Genomic DNA, 20,044 nt, shown 5'->3' on the forward strand with positions numbered 1-20,044 from the left:
TAATTTTGCTACTGTTATGAATCGTAATGTAAATATCTTTTTGTTTTCCGATGGTCTTAGGCGACCCCTGTGAAAGGGTCGTTCGACCCCAAAGGGGTCGCGACCCACAAGTTGAGAACCCTGCTTTAGAGAGAGGTTAACTTCAGGGACAAGATGTTTAATGAAGTTACATTAAAATTTAGGTTGACACCCTCATGACATAAGAAAAGGGGGGTCTGCTTGATAAATGAAGCAAATCATTGAAGGCTTCCTGGAAAAGTATGTCAGAGGCAAGTTCTAGACATCACTAAAATGGCTACTCAGTGTTGAGTGTGTCTTGTTAGTGAAACCAGGAACCAGTTATCTCATCCTGTATTCTTTCCTACTCTCAACCTCTAACTAACAGTAGCAAAATTACAGTTATTACGAAAATAATTTTATGGTTGGGGGTCACCACAACATGAGGAACTGTATTAAGGGGTTGCGGCATTAGGAAGGTTGAGAACCACTGCCTAACTAGACAATCTGAAAAGCATCTTTCCTAAGGTGACACTGGGTAGGAATCTATGAATTCATCAGTACAAATTCATCCTTTCTACTAGAAAAACAAAGGCATAAATAAATCTTTCAGGTGTTCGATTTTCGTCCTGAAGCAGAGCACTGATGATGATGAAAACAGAAGCACCTAACATAAATGAGCAGTTACGTTCCAGGCAGTTCGTGCAGTTTACATGTATTGATAAGGTATTATTTTAACTCTTAATGAGACATTGCATAGAGGTTCACCAACAGTCCACCCAGCTAATAAGGATCAGAGGCAGAATTTGAACTCTCTGCTCTTAATCACTATACTATACGATCGTTCTACGTAAATTTTCACAACTTGAAGTACCATAGAATCTCACGTTTTATCACTCAAACTGGCCAGTCTTACATACATTTTAGGAGGTCATTTATTCCTAGCTTTGCTAAAAGGTATTTAATGAGGGCAGGCCTATGTTCCAAGCCTTACTAGCCAATGATTATTCACTTGAGACCTCTATCTAGAGCACACTGCTGAGGGTGTTCAGATTGGAGTGACCCAAAATAACATTTCTGCTAACTGCAAAGTAGTTTTTGACATTATTTAGTCCTGTTTCCCGCCCCCTTTTCAGAGTTTAAAACCATGTCAACATTCCCTTTATATCTGTAGTAAGTTGAATAGTGTCCCCCCAAAATTCATGTCTACCTAGAACTTCAGAATGTGACCTTATTTGGAAATAGGATCTTTGCATATGTAATCAGTTAAGGATCTCAAAATGAAATCACCCTAGATTTAGGGTGAGTCCTAAATCCAGTGACTGGTGTCCTTATAAAAGGACAGGACACACAAACACACACAACGTGTAATAAGGCTATATGAAGATGGAGAAAAAAACTGGGAGTTATGCTGTCACAAAACAAGAAACGTCAAGAGCCACCAGAAGCTGGACAGGGCAAGGAAGGATTCTCCCCAAGAAACTTCAAAGGGTACATGACCCTGTCCACACCTTGACTTTAGACTTCTGGCCTCTTGATGGGTGAGAGAAAATTTTCTACTGTCTTAAAGTCACCCCATTTGTACTATTTTGTCATGGAAGCCCTAGAAAACAAATGGGACATCTAAACGACAATATCCAATTCTCAAAGAAAAGAAAATAGCAGCAGGTACCACAGAAAAATGTCCCAAAGAGATATGATGAAATGTCTTGGCAGATAGTATCGATAAAATGCAAAAATGCTGTTAAATAAAAGGCTTAACACAGAGAATACAATGTGTACTTTCAAAATAACTAAACATTTCCAAAAGGATAATTTTATTATGAATCAAAATAGCAAAATTATTTTAAATATAAGTGACAGTTGCCTAGCATGTGGTAGTGACAATGAATAAGAAATCACTTTGACTTTTACATCACATACTTTACCATGAGATAAGAGTGGCATTATGCAATTAAACACCAATTATCAATAAAGCTAGTTAATGGGTACATTCAGGAAAGTGTACCTTCATATAACAGTTATCAACCTGAATTCTAAGGCTGAAGGTACTTTTGCACTCCATTCAGTTCTATTTACAGATACATATGTCTGATAGCAACAAACACACTTTTCTTCTTAGCACAGAATCTAAGTTTTAAATACCTAATAAAATTAGTAGCGAGGGACTAAAAAGGGTAGAACTCCATCATCAATACTATGGATAATAGCAGACAGCATTAACTGAGCTCTTATAAAAGCTTTTAAGGGCTTTAAATATATTAACTCACTTAATCTTTAAAACAATCCTATAGAGGTAGATACCCCTCATTATGCCCATTTCACTGATGAGTAAATTTAAAATCACTGAGAACTTTATGGGGTGATGGAAATAGTCTATGTCACGATTGTGGTAGTAATGGGTTACATGCTTAACATACTTTTCAAAGCTTGGTGAACTGAACATTTTAAATTGGTGAATGCTATTGTATATAAATTATATTATTGTATATAAATTATAGTTCAAAAAAAAGAAAGAAAAAATGGCACAAATAAAGACAGCATCATTTTAATGAACTATTGAATATAAAACTATTTTTAATATAGAATGACATTTTTATAGTATATTTTTCCAACTACAAAAGAAAAAAAAAGATTTCTTTTAACTATATTTAAAGAACCAATCCTGTTTGGCCCCTCTATGGTATCTAGCATATCCAAAAATTACTATATAATTTTCTATATAGCATAACTAAGAAAAACAGAATAAAGTTGCACTGAAAATACTATAAATTTTAGACAGTTCAGTCTTTTCAAAGCAAATAATCTAACAAAACACGGTAATAGTAATAAGATCAGATCTGCAATATACTAATAAAAGTTTTATTATTTTACAAATAAGGCAACCTGTGGTAAAAGCAGTATCTGCCAAATTATCATTTTTGTGTGAAAAAGTTCTACTTCAAACTAAATAGAAATAAACAAGAGAAGTTGTTTTTTGTCCAAAATGCTTTTGACAAAATAGGATACAATTCGCATAGAGGTAACCTCAATAATTGCTAAAGCTCCCCTGCAAAAAATCCCTATCATTAATATACAGAGAAAAGCCAAGAGGGAGCTAGGTCTCAATAAAGATGGTTAACTTTGGGAACAGAGATTTAAGTTTGTAGACAATTGCTGTGTCTGACTCTAAGTCAATAAACCAAAGCTTAAGGAAAGTAAATTTACCCGTTCCATACATTGTTTTTCATTAATGAGCACGGAACAATTCACCGAAGCAAAGAAAAGTGGGCACCTCTTTTATTCTAACCAAACAAGTGTGGTACTGCAAAAGTTGCCAACATACTAAATCAGAGGGTCCTTCCTGGCCTGAGAAACTGACCAGACATTAGTTTGTCTGAGATCGCTGTTACACCAAGAAAACAGAAAAGCTGAACACAGGTCTCAACAGCACATAAAATTATGTCACATGTTCACAGATGCAATTTGATCAGGAAAAGTTATTTGAATCTATTATTAAATTCATATTGACTTTGTCCTTAAGTAATTTATCAAAGTATAACTAAGAATTTAGGACTAGAAAGTTATTTTTTTAATAAATTTATTGGGATGACAATGGTTAGTAAAATTACATAGGTTTCCAGTGTACAATTCTATAATACATCATCTATATATCACATTGTGTGCTCACCACCCAGAGGAAAGTTTTTATATTAAAGAGAGCGCTAACACTTAAAAGTTTATGAACTTCTTTGCCTTAAAAAAACAAAACCAAAAAAAAGTATAAAGGATTTCTTGCAACTGATTATCCCCCTCTGCCTAAGGATTTGTTCATTTGTGTGTACTTCAATACACTTCCTAAGGGGACAACCCTGCTCCATGGTAATTCCATAACAGTACAAAGAACAACGGACTCAAGCATATTTTGTAAGACTACACTTGCCAAATTGCCATATATTTCACAAACTGCAACTCACTAAATATAAAACATTGCACCTCAAGACAGCTCATTATTCCTCTCTTATTCATGGCATTCAGGCAAAAATTGGCTACCCTGAGAGATAATCTAATGGTAAATAGCCTGGCTAATTTTCACGAACTCTCAAAAGGGTTTCATGATCACAGTCAATTATTTTATAACCTCCAACCATGATTTCAAGCTATTCAAATCAAGACAAATATAATAAAGCCAGAGGGAGATAAAATTCCCTGTGACTAAGTCCTTTCAACCAATCTCACTGATCTCAACACTAAAATCTAACTTGAATTCCCCTGCAAAAAAATTCCTCAATTGTTTTCTTCTGCCTGAGCCCAGTACTCCAAATTTTTTGATCAGAAAAAAAATGAGCACAGCCCTCACATATGTATATTTCTAAATTATAGTGAACAATATACTAGTATATTATGCACATAATAAACATGCACAAAAATAACATTTTAAGATTAAAAATAAACAGAAACAAATTTTAATACTACACACACACACATACACACTTTAACAGATCCTCTGCCCATACAAAGTGCCTGTGTCTCACTTTTGAGACCAGTGACCTAGAGCAGTGGTTCTCCAATTTCATCTGGGGATGGGAAAGGGCTTGTTCAGTACACAGAATGCAAAGCCACAATCCCCATCCAGCATCCATGACAGGCTGGATTGGGCCTCTATATGTTTAATAAATTCTTCGGTTTATTATAATGCATGCAGTTTTTTTGTTTGTTTTCATTTTATTGGGGAATTGGGGGAGGGGAACAGCGCTGGGGAATTGGGGGAAGGGGAACAGACAAGTTGCTGTTGTTTTGTTCTTCAGTATAGTTGTGGAGGATGTTGCTTCACTGGCCCAAGCTGGCACCATCATTGCGCTCTTCCCGGGCGAGGCAGATCAGTTGCCGGCCTCTGGACGGCCGCTCACTGCAGCTGCTGACCGCTCACGCTGGCTGCCGACTACACACGGTAGCTTATGGCAGCCCACTGCAGCAGGGGCTGCAGCCTACGCCGTCGCCGGCGTGCATGCAGTTTTAAGAACCTCTGATATACAGGATAAACTCCACTGCATGGTGGACAAACTGCACCTACCAGTAAAATCTCCTTTCCTGCCTCCTCCACCTCACCTCTTCTCCAGAAATATTTAACTACTTAAGTTCACAGTCCACACCTCGCAAGCTTTGCACATACTGTTTTCTGTCCTTGAAGCCCTAAATCAACACCATCACCAACCCCACCTTGTTCACCAAACTTCTACTGATCTTCAAGTCTCAACTCCAACTTCCTCTGTCAAACATCCCCTGACTTCTTGAGGCAGAGTTCTCCTTCTCCTTTGCTCCTAATGTACCTCTTACGTTTTTAGCGATTATCCCATGAAACTGTCTGTCTCTCAATAAAGAGGATCCTTCAAGGTAGAAGCCTTGTCATTACATCTTTGTATCACCAAAGGCTTCACACAATGTCTGACACATAACTTATTTTTTAAATAAATGTTGAATAAAGACATAAATGAGAAGCAAATAATGTTGCTATTCAAAGCAAGATGGGGCATCTCCTTAAGACGTGGCAGATAAAAAGCTGCCACACCTACTTCCAGCAATAACCAAAGATAATCAAATCAAGAAAGAAAAGTAACTATCATTTATGGAGGATCTATATGCATTTTACAAGTCATTTCTCATATGGAGAATAATGCTGTGAAGTAGGCATTATTCCCACTTACTTGTACTGTGAGCCTCAAGTCACTGAGCTAAACTTCAAAATTTGTAAACGGTGATGCTAGAATGTGCCATCGGATCTAACTGCAAATTTTCCTAATGAAGGGGGGCCAGCCAAGTGGCTCAGTTGATTAAGAGTGCGAGCTCTGAGCAACAGGGTCGCCAGTTCGATTCCCACATGGGCCACTGAACTGTGACCGAGCAGAGCTGCTGCTGAGCTGTCAACAGGTGGCAAGATGGCTCAGCTGGTGAGAGCAAGTGCTCCTAACAACACGGTTGCCAGTTCCACTTGAGCATGGGATGGTAGGCTACGCCCACCCGCAACTAAGATTGAACACGACGGCATCTTGAGCTGAGTGGCCGCGAGCTGCCAATGGGCGACCAGATGGCGACTGGACTTGGAGCTCAGCTAGCTGTGCCCTCCACAACTAAGACTGAAGGACAACAACTTGGATGTTCCCCTTCCCAATTCCTCAACACTGTTTCCCTTCCCCAATTCCCCAAAATCTTCACACAAAAAAATGTTTAAAAAAAAAATCTTCCTAATGAAAGCTATGTAAGTCTTAAGAAGCCAGAACATTAAAATGAGCACTATTACAAAGGCAAAGAATTTACTCTCACATTTACTTAGAAACCAGCCACAATTCTGATTCAAAAAGCCAAGGAGACCATGAGGTACTTGAAGTTAGTCTCCAAGATTAGATAAAGAAATTTCCCCAAAGGATGACCTTTTGAGATATCTGTCGGTCAGATACATGGCTCACACATCAGTATATATATATAAAAAAAAACCGAAAAGAGTGGTTGAGGTACGTTTAATCCTACTTATGAAAGTATGAAGAAAGGTGACACTTTAAATGCTATCTCCTGATTAAAGGGTAAGCCTGTGATGTGCTGGAGCAAGATGACTCCCAATAGGTTCCCTTTCCCCACATGCACTTCAATGTCACTAGTCTGCTAATTCAGCATGATTTTCTAAGTCAAAGCGAGTATCTGCCAAATTAGCTCTTCCCACTAAATATTAGCACAATGACTGATCCTTTTAAAAAAAGAACTATGATTTAGAAGGTAACATAAAATATCTGAGAAAGCATATATGTATCATATAGAACTAATTCTAGTCAGATACTTGTGTGCTTATAATCTCAATTTTGACAAATATTAACTCTTCAAGACTCCTCTATTCTAGTAACTTCTTCTCCATTGAAAGCATGCACACTCAGAACCTACCTTAGGCTAATGAGTAAGGTCTTGAGAAGACTAGCTTATCATTTCTTATTGTTCATTAATACAAAACTACAACACACTTCATTTTTTCACATAAGGGGTATTAAGGGTAATTCCACAACTTGCTCTAGCCAAATGGATCCCTTGAAATCAGAACATTTCTCTTTTCACAGACTTGTATAAAAACTGCTCTGAAAAGAAAAAAAGGAAGCTAGAACATGAACCAAAAAAAGCACTGATTATACTTATTTTTATATCTGCCTTCTCTACTAGACTGAACTTTGAGAGCAAAAAAATATTTCATCTTTGTTTCCCCAGTTGTGAACACTGAACAATAGCAGAACCCCAGTATCTGAAATGCAATCATTTCTGGGGTACTTTCCAGTTCACTATCCAACTGAATCCTTACAACCATGCCCTGTGAGATAAGCAGGGAAGATTATTCCCTTTCTGAGAAGAACAAAAAAAATCTCAGAGAGCTGAAGACATTGGTTCAAAGTCACTGAACTAGAGACTAGAACCCTAACTCTGCTGTCTTTAAGATGTGTTCTCTTCCAGGCAACAATGACTACAGTCACTGAAAATTTTGTTTAAAATTTCACTGAAATGTATAAAGCCACACAGAAGGTAATTAATTCATAACACAAATATTTGTACTTGCTAGTCAAACACCATTATTCAAACATTAAAATACTCCTTAACAGAAAAAAAAATCATCTTTTAAAATTAGTTTCAATTGATTCTATAACCAACCATAATATGGTCTGTTTTTCCTATAAAAATTTTCATCTGATCCTAAATTTGAGCTCCTGTGCCTTTCCAAATTTGTTATCCACTGTGACTGGTGTTTGTTTCATTCAAATTAGGACCACAAAGCACCTCTCCCTACCCTCCCTACTAAAATATTAAGCACCCCCTATGTCAATCAACAACTGGTTTTTGGTTTTATTTTTATTTTTCAATTGTATGGAACAGCAGCTCTATACACAAAAGCAAAAATGAATTTTGTTTGTTTGTTTTTGTTTAGCTGAGCCATCCTGCCACCTGTTGGCAGCTCAGTGGCAGCTCAGCTCGAGCCGGGAAACCAACCGGCAACCCTGTTGCTCACAGCTCTTAACCAACTGAGCCACTTCGCTGGCCCTAAAAATAAATATTTTAAGAATAAAGAAATAACTCAACTTTTTCTATTTTTCTATTCCTGAAGAGGGCAATAATAGAAACATGACAGACATCTCTCTGAAAAATGTTTGAAAATAAAGAGGTAAGAATTATTATACATCAGGGCTGGCCGAGTGGCACGTTGGTTAAGAACTGGCTTGGGATGCCAGAGGGCCCCAGTTCAGATCCCATATATGAGGGCCAGTGACACTGCCCTCTACAGCTAAGATGCTGAACAACAGCTCGACCTGGAGCTGGGCTGCCGTGAGTCGCCAGCGACGGCGTAGGCTGCCAGTCCCCTGCTGCAGTGGGCTGCCATAAGCTACCATGTGTAGCTGGCAGCCAGCGTGAGCGGCCAGCAGCCGCCGTGAGCCGCCATCCAGAGGCCAGCGACTGACCTGCCTCGCCTGGGAAGAGCACAATGATGGTGCCAGCTTGGGCCAGTGAAGCAACATCTTCCACAACTAGACTGAAGAACAAAACAACAGCAACTTATCTGTTCCCCTCCCCCCAATTCCCCAATAAAATCTTTTAAAAAAAGAATTATTATACATCATATACACAAGGAAAAGAAAATATAAACTCAAGCTAGGTAACAACTTAACAGAAAAGATTTGGATTTCCTTCTCTAGTAGAAATCCAGTAGATTTCAGTAAATTATATTGTCAACCCACTGCATTTTCCTCAACCTAAGACTTTTATACATACTGGTTCATCTACCTAAAACACTCTCCCCTACTTACTCCTAACTCATCTTCAGCCCTCACTCAAGTCCAATTCTTGAAGGGGCTATCTCCAACCCACTCAATCTAATGACCACCCCTATTAATTTCTCTCAGAGACTATCATTCCTTAGCTCCAAAACAGCATCACAAGTTTTATTATATATTCCTCTCTGTGCTTGTTTAATGTGCTTCTCACAGGAGAATATAAGCTTCTTGAAGTCCACTGGTGGGGGTTGTTTTTGTTTTTTGCATTGTTTTTTTTTAAAAAAAAGCTTTATTAAGGCACAATTTACATATCATAAAATCTACTCATTTCAAGTGTTCAATTCAATGATGTCTGCTAAATTTACAGTTATCCTACCATCACCAAGTGATTGCGTGGGTTTTGCTCCTCGATGTATTACTGACATTTAGAAAGGGATAAACAAACATATGGTGAATGAATGAATCAATCTGATAATGAGTTACCCTTAAAATCCATTACTACTAATATCTATTAAGTGTACTATATGATTATGAGTTGGTGCATTAAAACTGCCTTTATTACATTCCATTCCAATCATCCTTCATTATTTCCATTTCCAAGCCAAGTCGGCTCTTCTGTATGTCCCCAAAGTGAACCTATTCACATATTAGCCAACTGCCTTGCTTGGGGAACACTGACTCAGGTCAAGTTCATATGTACATACTACACTTCCTTTTTCTCCATCAAGTAACCCCTCTCCTCTGCTCCTAGCCATATTAACAAAACACTTCATAAACAAAGGAAAGTTCAGAAGCAGTAATCTTACTCATTGGTGAGAAGCTGGTCTTCATTTAATGGGTGCACCTTTGTAATACTAAAGTGATAGAAATAAGTTCTTGGTACTAATATACATCTATTTGAGATCTAAATATAGTATGTCTTACTAAATAATTGGAAAACTTTTTCAGATATAAAATCAATCTCTTTGCTGTTTATCCATCTATAAAACAGAAAATTTCTATTTCAATTTTTAAAATTTCAGTAGGTATTTCATTCATTTTAAGAACCAGAAGGTTTTCAGATAAAAGATTTAACTCATGTACAAAATAACTTCAAAAAATTAGTTTTAAATAATCTTATTTTAAAACTAATTCAACAACAAAGAAACAAAAACCAATTCAAAAATTAGCAAAGGGCTTGAAAAGACATTTCTCCAAAGATACAAATGAAAAGATGTTCAATGTCACTATCTCTTACTGACATGCAAATCAAAACCACAATGAAATGCCAGTTCACTTCACCCCCTCCCATTAGGATACCTATTATTAAACAAATAAACTAACAAACAAAAAAGGAAAGTTAACAACTGTTGGAAAGGAGGAGAGGATGTGGAGAAATTAGAACCCTTGTGCACTGCCAAATGGGAATGTAAAAGATGCAGCAGGCCTGGAAAACAGTTTGGATGTTCCTCAAAAACTTAAACACAGAATTACCAGACGATCCAGTATAAACTCAACATACATAAAGTCGACCCTTGAACAACGCAAGAGTTAGGGGCACCAACACCCATGCAGTTGAAAATCCATGTATAACTTTTGACTCCCCAAAAACTTAACAATTAATAAGCTTACTGCTAATCAGAAGCCTTACCAATAATATACAGGTTGGTTAAAACATATTTTATATGTGTATTATATATTATATTCTTACAATAAAGCTAGAGAACAGAAAATGTTAAGAAAATCATGAAGAAGAGAAAATACATTTACAGTACTTATTGAAAAAACATTGCTGTATAAGTGGGCCTGTGCAGTTCAAACCCTATTGTTCAAGGGTCAACTATACTACTAGGTAATATACCCCAAATTCCACTTCTAAGTATTGGGTTGTCGGAAAAGTCATGATGTATTTTTTCTGTTTTTCGTTGCAAAAATGCGTCATGACTTTTCCAACAACCCAATATATACCCAGAAGAATCAAAAGCAGGGACTCAAACACTTACTTGTACACCAATGTTCACAGCAGCATTACTATGTGAAGCATTACTTTTGGCTTCACAAAAGCCAAAAGGTGGTAACAATACAAACATCCATCAACAGATGAAGAGATAAACAAAATGTTGTGTATATACAATGGAATATATTATTCAGCTTTAAAAAGGATGGAAATTCTGATACACACTACTACATGGATGGATCTTGAATACATACTAAGTGAAATAAGCCAGACACAATAGGACAAATGTTATATGATTCTACTTACATAAGGTACACAGAATAGGCAAATTATAGAGACAGAAAGTACTAAAGAGGTTACCAGCTAATGGGCGGAGGCTATGGGGAATTACTGTCTACAGTTTCTATTTAGAGTAATGAGAAAGTTCTGGAAATGGATAGTGGTAATGGTTGCACAACAACATAAATGTACTTAACTGAACTGCACGCTTAAAAATGGTTAAAATGGGGCCGGCCGAGTGGCCTGATGGTTAAGAACTGGCTTGGGACGCCAGAGGGCCCCAGTTCGGATCCCACATATGAGGGCCAGTGACACTGCCCTCCACAGCTAAGATGCTGAACAGCAGCTCAACCTGGAGCTGGGCTGCCGTGAGTCGCTGGCGACTGCGTAGGCTGCAGCCCCTGTGGCAGTGGGTTGCCATGGGTTGCCATGGGCTACCATGGGCTACCGTATGTAGCCAGCAGCCAGTGTGAGCGGCCAGCAGCCAGTGTGAGCGGCCAGCAGCCAGTGTGAGCGGCCAGCAGCCACAGTGAGCGGCCAGCAGCCACAGTGAGCGGCCATCCAGAAGCCAGCGACTGATCTGGCTCACCAGGAAAGAGTGCAATGATGGTGCCAACTTGGGCCAGTGAAGCAACGTCCTCCACAACTAGACTGAAGAGCAAAAGGACAGCAACTTGTCTGTTCCCCTTCCCCATTCCCCAAGGCTGTTCCCTCCCCCAATTCCCCAATAAAAATCTTAAAAAAATAAAAAAGGTTAAAATGGTAAATTTTATGTTATGTATATTAACCACATTTTTTTTCAAAGTATAGCTACAGCGATTCATACTATTTCCCCAATTTAAAGTTAGTGTACAATAAGAGGAAACCATGCAGGCTGTTTATTCATAAATGATAATAAAAGTAGTTGTCATTTTATTAGTGGAGAAAAACTGACAAGTTGCAATGTATTTATTTCAGCCATTTTCTCGGTCCTACAACAATGGCACAGTTATAAAAAAAAAAAAATGAAACATTCACTTTCCCCAACGAAGAATTCTAGGACATGCCTTTCTACATCTTTCCAAGGATTTTAAGCTGTGTCACAGATCCCTAATTGGTAACACAATTAAATTGGAGAAAAGACTGCCCCAATTTTAAAAGCAGCACAGATTAAGAAAGAAGGGGTTCCCAATGGATATACACATAATGGCTAGTTCATTCAATTCCATTTAACAAGTACTTACTAAATGCATAGTATCTGTGAGAAACCCAGGCCAACGAGGTTTTTTAAGTTTTACAAAAAGGTTACAGAAACAAAAGTTGACAACACAGCCTCACAATAACCCAGAATGTCAATATTTCAAAACTACCCTTTACTGTCTGCCTTTAAAAGTAATTATTTATCCCAGTTATTCAATGTTCACAGTCGGCAATACTGTGGTTCCGGTTGCCATTTTCAGATTATCGGCAACTTGAAATTAAGGTAAATGTCCAACACTTTAGGTACTTTTTTCATCGATTAGACGGCATAATGGGGAACCGAATGAAATTCTGCAACTACCTTTCTAAAAGTGAGTTTGATTTTTAATTGATTACAAACAAAAGTTTACCAGTTTCCCACTGGGCAAGTATGCCAACCGATTCAATTTCCTATAACCTTATCTCGGAAACGCGCCCCATCTGAAACTTAATGCTGTACCCTCTCTGGTCTGACCTATGCAGAGTGCATTCTAGACAAGTCCCCTGAGCACCAACAGCCCAATTTTGGCTATATTCTCTGACCAATTTAAGGAAGTCAGCAACCACTCATCTCACGTGATCTTAAAAAGGGGCGCAGTTGAGCCCGGAATAAACCACACTCTTTTTTCTGCATCAACTTCACTGCCCAGCATGAAGGAAGTGGGCAGGGAGATGGCGCAGGTACGGTGTGCAGGGGGTAGTAGCAAACAAGCGTGGGATGCTGTGCCATCCACTTTGGGGGAGCTAGGAGGTGAGAAGGCACACCAGCTCACGCGCACTGCAGCGGCTGAAAAATCGAAGACTGCCACACCCCCCGACAGCCAAAGGCACGGCTTCATCTCTTCTCACTGGAGAAAGGTGGCCTTCTCAATGAAATGCCCCACCTGCAGAGCACTGCCCAGGATCCCCAGCACCCCGACGTGGAACGCCCTTGAGCCCTCCGCGGGTGGGACGCGGCGCTGGGGGGCGGCCGAGGGGGGAGGGCCGCGGCAACTGGCGACCCGCGCATGCGCAGATACGGGTACCCGCCCGTTTGCCTACCGTTGGAACCGCGACGTCCCGTTCCCCGGCCGCGGCCGCTTCTCCAGGACCCCCGGCGACGAAAAAAGGGCGAGAACTGAGGCCCCGAGAGGCTCCGCGGCCCGCGAGCCTCTTTCTGCGGCAGCAGCTGGCGGGAGGCTGAAGGGACGGCTGAGGCGCGGGGCCAGCCCGATAAGCGACCCCCGGATGCCCCCGGTGGTGGCAGCGGCGGAGACGCGGAAGAGGGGGCGGGAGCGGCGACAGAGGCAGCGGCTGAGGCGCAGAACCTCCCTAACGGCGAGCGGGAGGAGAGCGGAGGGCTGAGGGCGGAGGGCGGGCGGGGGCCGGACCGGACGTGACGTGCGTGGGAGGGGGCGGGGCGGACCCCTGACGGGGGCGGAGCGAGTGCTCCGCGAGGGCGGGGGTACCCCACAGCGCCCAGGCCCCAGGCCTAGAGTCCACCGGCTTTAGAAATGCTGTACTTCCAAATTTGGGCCCTGAGTTAGGGTGCGAGAAGCCGGGCGCGGGCCTGAGGGAGGTGTCTGGGAGTCCTTGGTCTGGGGAGGTTGGAAAGAAGAGAAAACTGGGGAGGGGACGTAGGCGGTATAAAGGATAAATCCGTAAGACCGAGGTCGCTCCTGTTCTCTGCAAAACAAGCCATGCACCCCTGCAGAAACCAGAATAACCCAGGGTGCCCTTATCCAGGTGAGGAGCACGGAGACATTACCATAAAACCGCCGGGCAGACCGAAGCTGTGACTCACATTCCTATTCCTAGCGATGGGGTTAAGATCCGGGACCCTGCCCACCCCACACCCCACCCCTCACCCCCACTTTGCCTTTTCACCAAAGTACATGACCTAGACTCCAGAGAGAACATAGATGCCTGTGGATCCGAGAGCGTCTGTAAATACGAAAGTCGATAAGCAACAGAGGGAGCTTCCTATACTCAACCAGAGTTGGAGAGGCAAAGCTGAAAGGCAGAAAGAATGAGCTCTGAGCTTAGGGAGTCTGTACTTGCTTGCATAGCCACCCAGTCCGACCCTGCAACTCCCACAAGCTCACAGAGGTATGAATATTCGGTCAATCTCTGCTTTCCTTTACTCTGTTAAGGGCTTTGAGATTCTTCCATTGAGTAAAACGCAGTGTTCTGCCTTAGCACTCCCTGACGGCGGGTAGATCCACAGCTGCACCAAGAACTCTGGGTATCTGAAAATATAAACCACCGTGATTCCGTTGTCCCCTACCTGCCCGAGCTGGAAATCAATAACCTGGAAAATGTAAAACAAAAACCCTCATAGAACTTGGGAAAGATTTTTAAAAAAGAAAAAGTCACCCTATGAGATGATCTGTAAATGTGGTAGGCCAGGGTGGCTCCCAAATTTCATCAGAGAAAGTAAAATAAATCATCTGTAACCTAAGTGTCACATGCCCAGTTGATGCTGTCATAAAAGAAGGGTGGGGTCCATAAAAAATCTAGAACCAGCAGAATCTGAATAAGAATGTATTGTGGGTTCCCACTCTGTCCAGGAGAAAGGTTGCTGATTCTAATGATCAGGACCAATACCCATTATCAGGAGAGTTAAAAACTTAATTCAGATTCAGTCATTCAGTCAACAAATAATTATTGAATGCTTACTATGTTTTAGTCTCTTGGGATACATCAGCAAATAAGATCCCTGACAATATTGAGTTTATATCCTAGCAAACTTAAATTCTGTATATCTAAGGCCCATGCTCTGATTCCATATTCATCAAGTAGCCATCCCATCACTCAAGGGATGTTGAATAAATCAACATACCCAGTAAGAAACAATTGTCCAAGGCACATGACTGGTACTAATTATACTATCTATATAGTCTTTCTCAATAAATTCATATCATGGTTTATAAATCAGCTTCTGTTCATTGGGTTGAATTATAGAGCTATTTTATCCAAATTTTAATTTCTCAGAGCCTGATTAAGTTTGAGTGAAATTAAAGTGTAAGTTTCTGAATCTGCCAAACTGAGGACCAGACAGACCCTGGTTGCATTGAAACCCAGTCAAGATGTAGCCTATGCAGTCAGCCTTGCATCGCTCTTTAAACATTTTAAATGAAAGCTTTACCGATGATTCCATGCTTGAAGAACAGGGGCAAAATGATTGCTTCTAAGGCTTAATCATGAGCTAGTAAAAATCATAAGAGAGTAAACCGTGAGAGTAAAAATCCCCCGGAACCTACCCCACCTATGCAGCATAGGCTCATGTCGATATAACTGACTGTAATAGGTACATTATTCTGAGTATGAAACCCAGGACTATAAGCTCTAAAGGACAGGGACTCCCTTGCATTTATGTGCCCTACTCCCAAAGCATGAGCTCTAAAAAACAAGTGAATTGATTTAATGACCATTTTTCTCTGTAAAACTCAAGAACATGTCCTTGGTAGACATCTTTTCCAGATCCTACTTTGTAATACGTAACCAGTATGTTCAACATGCAGGATTCAGGGATATAATTTTAATAGACAAAACAAAAACAAAAACCTTTTATCTTTTGCCATCCCTTTAAACCTGTGCAATGGGAGTAGATCAGTCATACACCTGATTCAGGCAGGTTCCTTGAGTTCTGTGGTCCCGCTTAGAATAGAAAGTCCTATGGTCATTGAGTCACAAAGAGTGAAACTTTTCCCTTTTCTCCATCTGGGGACAGCCGGCTCACTGCTTGCTGTGGAAAGGCATCATGACTGGTCTTCCTAGTTCTCTCCCAGCTTAGCAACCAGAGCCAAAGGCAGGGAGAGAGGAAAAGAAAGGGGAACAGAAAAGTTCTTAACTTCTACTTCCATGTGATGGCTTAACACTCTGGGCCTGGCAGATGTTTAAAGTTGCCCCCTTTTCCTGATGGATACTTTCATGGTTATTTCAGAAACCACTACCATCCCCATTCTGTAGTGGTTTCCCACCCATAGCCCCCTTGATCTGAGCAAAAGCACTCAGTTCTTTACTCCCTCTTTCAGCCCCGAAAACTCTGGTGGACCACCTCCAACTTCTTGTCTGTTGAAACAGTTTTTCTCTGTCAGGGCCCTGTCAGATTCTAAGACAGCTCTCTCACACTGCGCATCTGCAAGTGGCTTGGGCCACCTCACTGCTCTGCAAGGCTGTGTGCTCCATTGCCCTCGGGAGAGCCATTCACATCATCCTCATTGAAGGCTCGTATTTGTTTTAACAGTTTTCCAGGAGGGGGCAGTAAAGTGTTTTGTCCAAACTAAATTGGTGTGACTATTTTCCAATAGATGGAAGTGAAATTTCTGGAGGAAGGAGAACATTTTTCTGATGGTGCTGTTTAGTGGCAGCTCTGTATGGTCCCCACCTAGTCCACACAAAGCTGTCATGCACTTTTTGCCCAAACTAACTTGGGAGTATAGGCCAATCCCAGGGCAGCTTCCGCATACCTCTGCTCTTCTGCCCAAACAGCTGCCAGCCCCTGTCTTGTCCTCTCCCTGTTCCTGTCAGGAGTCAGACACAGGTCCACTGCAAGACACATCTCAAGTACTCTGAGTGGTTCCATTTTACATAACTAACTCAACTTGAGGTAAGAGGCAAGCAGGCATCTGAGGTAAGAATCAGCATCACAGCAACAGGCTCCAAAGAAATACTCCTCAATAATTTTCACTTGACCTTTTATAACTTGCTATGAAAATTTAGAATTCTCTACCTAATTTTGTCTAAATCCTCTCATTTCTAGGGGGAGTCTATTTCAGGGCTCACTTTAGTGAGGGTTTTTCGGGAAGGTGCTGGGAGAATTGTTAGGGTTTTTTGGTAATTTCTTGGTGCTCTGATTAAAATAGTTCTCAAACAGGGATGATTTTTTGGGGGGGGAGTCATGTCCGGAGACATTTTTGGTTGTTAAAACTAGGGAGGAGCTTTTAGCATCTCATGGGTAGAGGTCAAGGAGGCTGCTAAACATCCTGCAATGCACAGGACAGCTTTCCCTACAACAAAGAATTATCTGGCTGAAAATGTAACTTCCAAGTTACCATCTTGTAACAAAATGGAGGAATTTCTGCAGTTGGCAGTCACTATGAGAATACCTCAAAATTGCATCACGTTTTCTTCCTTTTTTCTACAAATGTTTTATCTGTAGATGTAGAAGTCACATTCTAATATATAATTAGTGTCAAAAACAGCATTTCAGATAGCTATGCGGCCAGGATGAAGAGTGACTGGTGTGATTCTAAGACTTCCTCTGGAAGTGAGGCCTGCCAGGAAAATTTTTACTTGAGGTGAGGTTGATGGGTTTTGGGGTTTTTTTAGTTATTTCTTTGCAAGATGACTTTTACAGCCCAGCGAAACAAACATTTTACCCAACTTATCTGAACAGAAGTTTTATGCCTCTCAGAAGTAAAGTCAAGGGCCAGCCGAGTGGCTCAGCTGGTTAAGAGCTCGTTTGGGAGCACCAGATCTGAGCATCAGGGCTGCGGTTCGGATCCCACATTGAGGGCCAGTGACGCTCGCCCTCTACAGTTAAGATGATGAACAACAGCTCGACCTGGAGCTGGGCTGCCATGAGTCGCTGGCGATGGCATAGGCTGCAATGGGCTGCCGTGAGCTACGTAAGTGGCTGACAGCCAGTGTGAGCAGCTGGTAGCCGGTATGAGCTGCCAGCAGCCACTGTGAGCGGCCGACCAATGACCAGTGACAGATTGCCTCACCCGGGAAGAGCACAATAATCACACCAACATGGGCCAGTGAAGTGATGTCCTCCACGACTAGACTGAAGAAAACAGCAATTTGTGTACCTGTCTGTTCCCCTTCCCCAATTCCCCAACGCTGTTCCCCTGCCCCCAATTCCCCAATAAAATCTTTTTTAAAAAAAGTAAAGTTGTAAGTCAAATCACCATAGAAGGAATATATATTTGCTGCAACCCCAGACTTCGTCCTGGATGCCAGGGAAGACTTCAACATGCCTCCTCAAGGTCACCAGTGTCACTGGGATGAACTTGAAGTCAGAGAGTAGCTTTATCTCTCTAGTCACTTTTCAGCTAATACCCTTATTATTCAAAGAGAATGCATATGGACTTCTTTCTGCCTACTTGCCACCATAGATTAGTTTGAATTCAGTTCTCCCAGATGTAGCAGGATGTTGAGCCCATCTCTTGTGCCATCAATAAGGAAACTCATTACTCAAGTGACCTCACCCTTACTGATCTCATCTCTAACCAAGGCTATTTGAGTACTAGCATGTTATTAACTTTTGTTCAATCAAACCTGCTATTATCTTTTTTAATACAATGTTCATAAGAAATGAGCCACAGTAGCCAGCAAGAGCCAAAGAGATGTATCCCATCCCCACCAATTCTATCATCACTTAAAAAGTAAATTAGACACAGTAAACATTCAATACTTATGTCAGCCTTGAAATAAGAACATTGAGCTTAAAATAAGAAGAACTTGTAATAAGAACCTGCCTTTGAGTTTCAGCCCTGTCACTTACCAGCCATGTGACTCTGCTCAAGGCACTTAACGTAAATGCACCTTAGGTTCCTCATTGATAAAAAATAAGAAAATAATACCAAAATGAATTGGTATGCATAAAAGTGTTTTATAAGCCGTAATACTACAGGTTTTTTCACTCCTCTATGCTATTTCAGAGGCTTAAAGAAGCCTCTCGAAATGCTTTGCCACCATATCTGGGTTTTTATTGCTAGTGATGAGACACTATATAGAAAGCTTTCATGGCAGAAGTTCCTAAATACTTGTCCATTTATTTTTAAATGAAAACCAAGAACCCCCAAACTCTTGGTGCTGTTTTTAAGATCTTCTGAACCTTGTGAATTACAATAAACACAAGCATACCTCCTCCTTAATTAAAAGCATATTTACACTGCCCACTTATAGAATAAGACATAAGTATAGATAGGGATGGAAAAATATATGCAGTTTTTTGTGCGGGAAAAACTGCACAGGGAGATGAGATTGTAAGCACTCTGACTCCTGCTGAGCAGTAAAATGCTGTCAAACTCAATCAAACTCAGTAATTAATTTTCTCTTACTTGAAGTACTCATCTCTACCAGGTAAAAGAAAGGACTGAAATCCCAACAAAATTTAAATCTGATAAGGAAGCAACTCACCATTAGAGAGTAATATTGCTGGCTCTCCTGAGGAATGCAACGGAAATCTGTTTGTGCCGCTTGCCCCAGGATCATTGTGCCAATGTGCAAGAATGCATGTTCTTCATACACAAAAAAATATTACTAGCTGCAAAGAGAAGAAACTGTTCCAGGGTGTACAAGTCCCACGCCAACATCCAAAATAATGGCCAATACTGTTCTGCTCTTAGCGACCCAAAGTAACCTTGATGCCATTTATTTATTCAACACATATTTCTTGTGCAACTATTATTTGCCAGGCACTGTGTTAGGGAATATAATCATGATCGCTGCCCTGAGAAAGCTTCATCATACATATCTCTGGAATACAAATGTTTTTGGAATAGAATCAAAGTTAACATAATGTTGATTTCAGCTTCTGTATTCACTCACACAGCCACTGATGCCATGCCATCCAGTTGAGGGAGCTGGAACAATTGACAGTAACTGTCGTCTTTGCCAAGGCCACATTTTTGGCCTGGTAAGTCGAAATTCAGTGTATGACAATAATATAAGCCAGTGAGATCATCAACTATAAGACTAAGTTGTTTTGGCTTCTTAATTAAATTCCTATAGTCAACCAGATATTTTTTTCCACAGTCAGAACTTTTATTGTTTAAAAGAGAAAAAAGAATAGATATCCTCTTTTCCTCTTCCCTCTCCCTGTATCCATATAAGGGAAAGAAAAAAG

The 20,044-nt window shown here is 40.7% G+C and overlaps 1 protein-coding gene across 4 annotated transcripts in view; it reads right to left on the minus strand.

The window, feature by feature from the left end:
• The window catches only part of FAM13B (family with sequence similarity 13 member B), a 104,684-nt gene extending 91,094 nt beyond the window's left edge, over window positions 1-13,590 (minus strand). For 3 of the 4 annotated variants that reach the window (XM_019661549.1, XM_019661542.1, XM_019661536.1), the window contains exon 1: window positions 13,246-13,561. The gene's annotated coding sequence lies outside the window, so the exon portion shown is untranslated. Of the gene's footprint in view, window positions 1-13,245 lie in introns of all 4 variants that reach the window. The other variant, XM_019661559.1, reaches the window with a different exon arrangement.
• Window positions 13,591-20,044: the final 6,454 nt, after the last annotated feature.

The sequence above is a fragment of the Hipposideros armiger genome, unplaced genomic scaffold (genome assembly GCF_001890085.2).
Source record: "Hipposideros armiger isolate ML-2016 unplaced genomic scaffold, ASM189008v1 scaffold_11, whole genome shotgun sequence".
Lineage (NCBI taxonomy): Eukaryota > Metazoa > Chordata > Mammalia > Chiroptera > Hipposideridae > Hipposideros > Hipposideros armiger.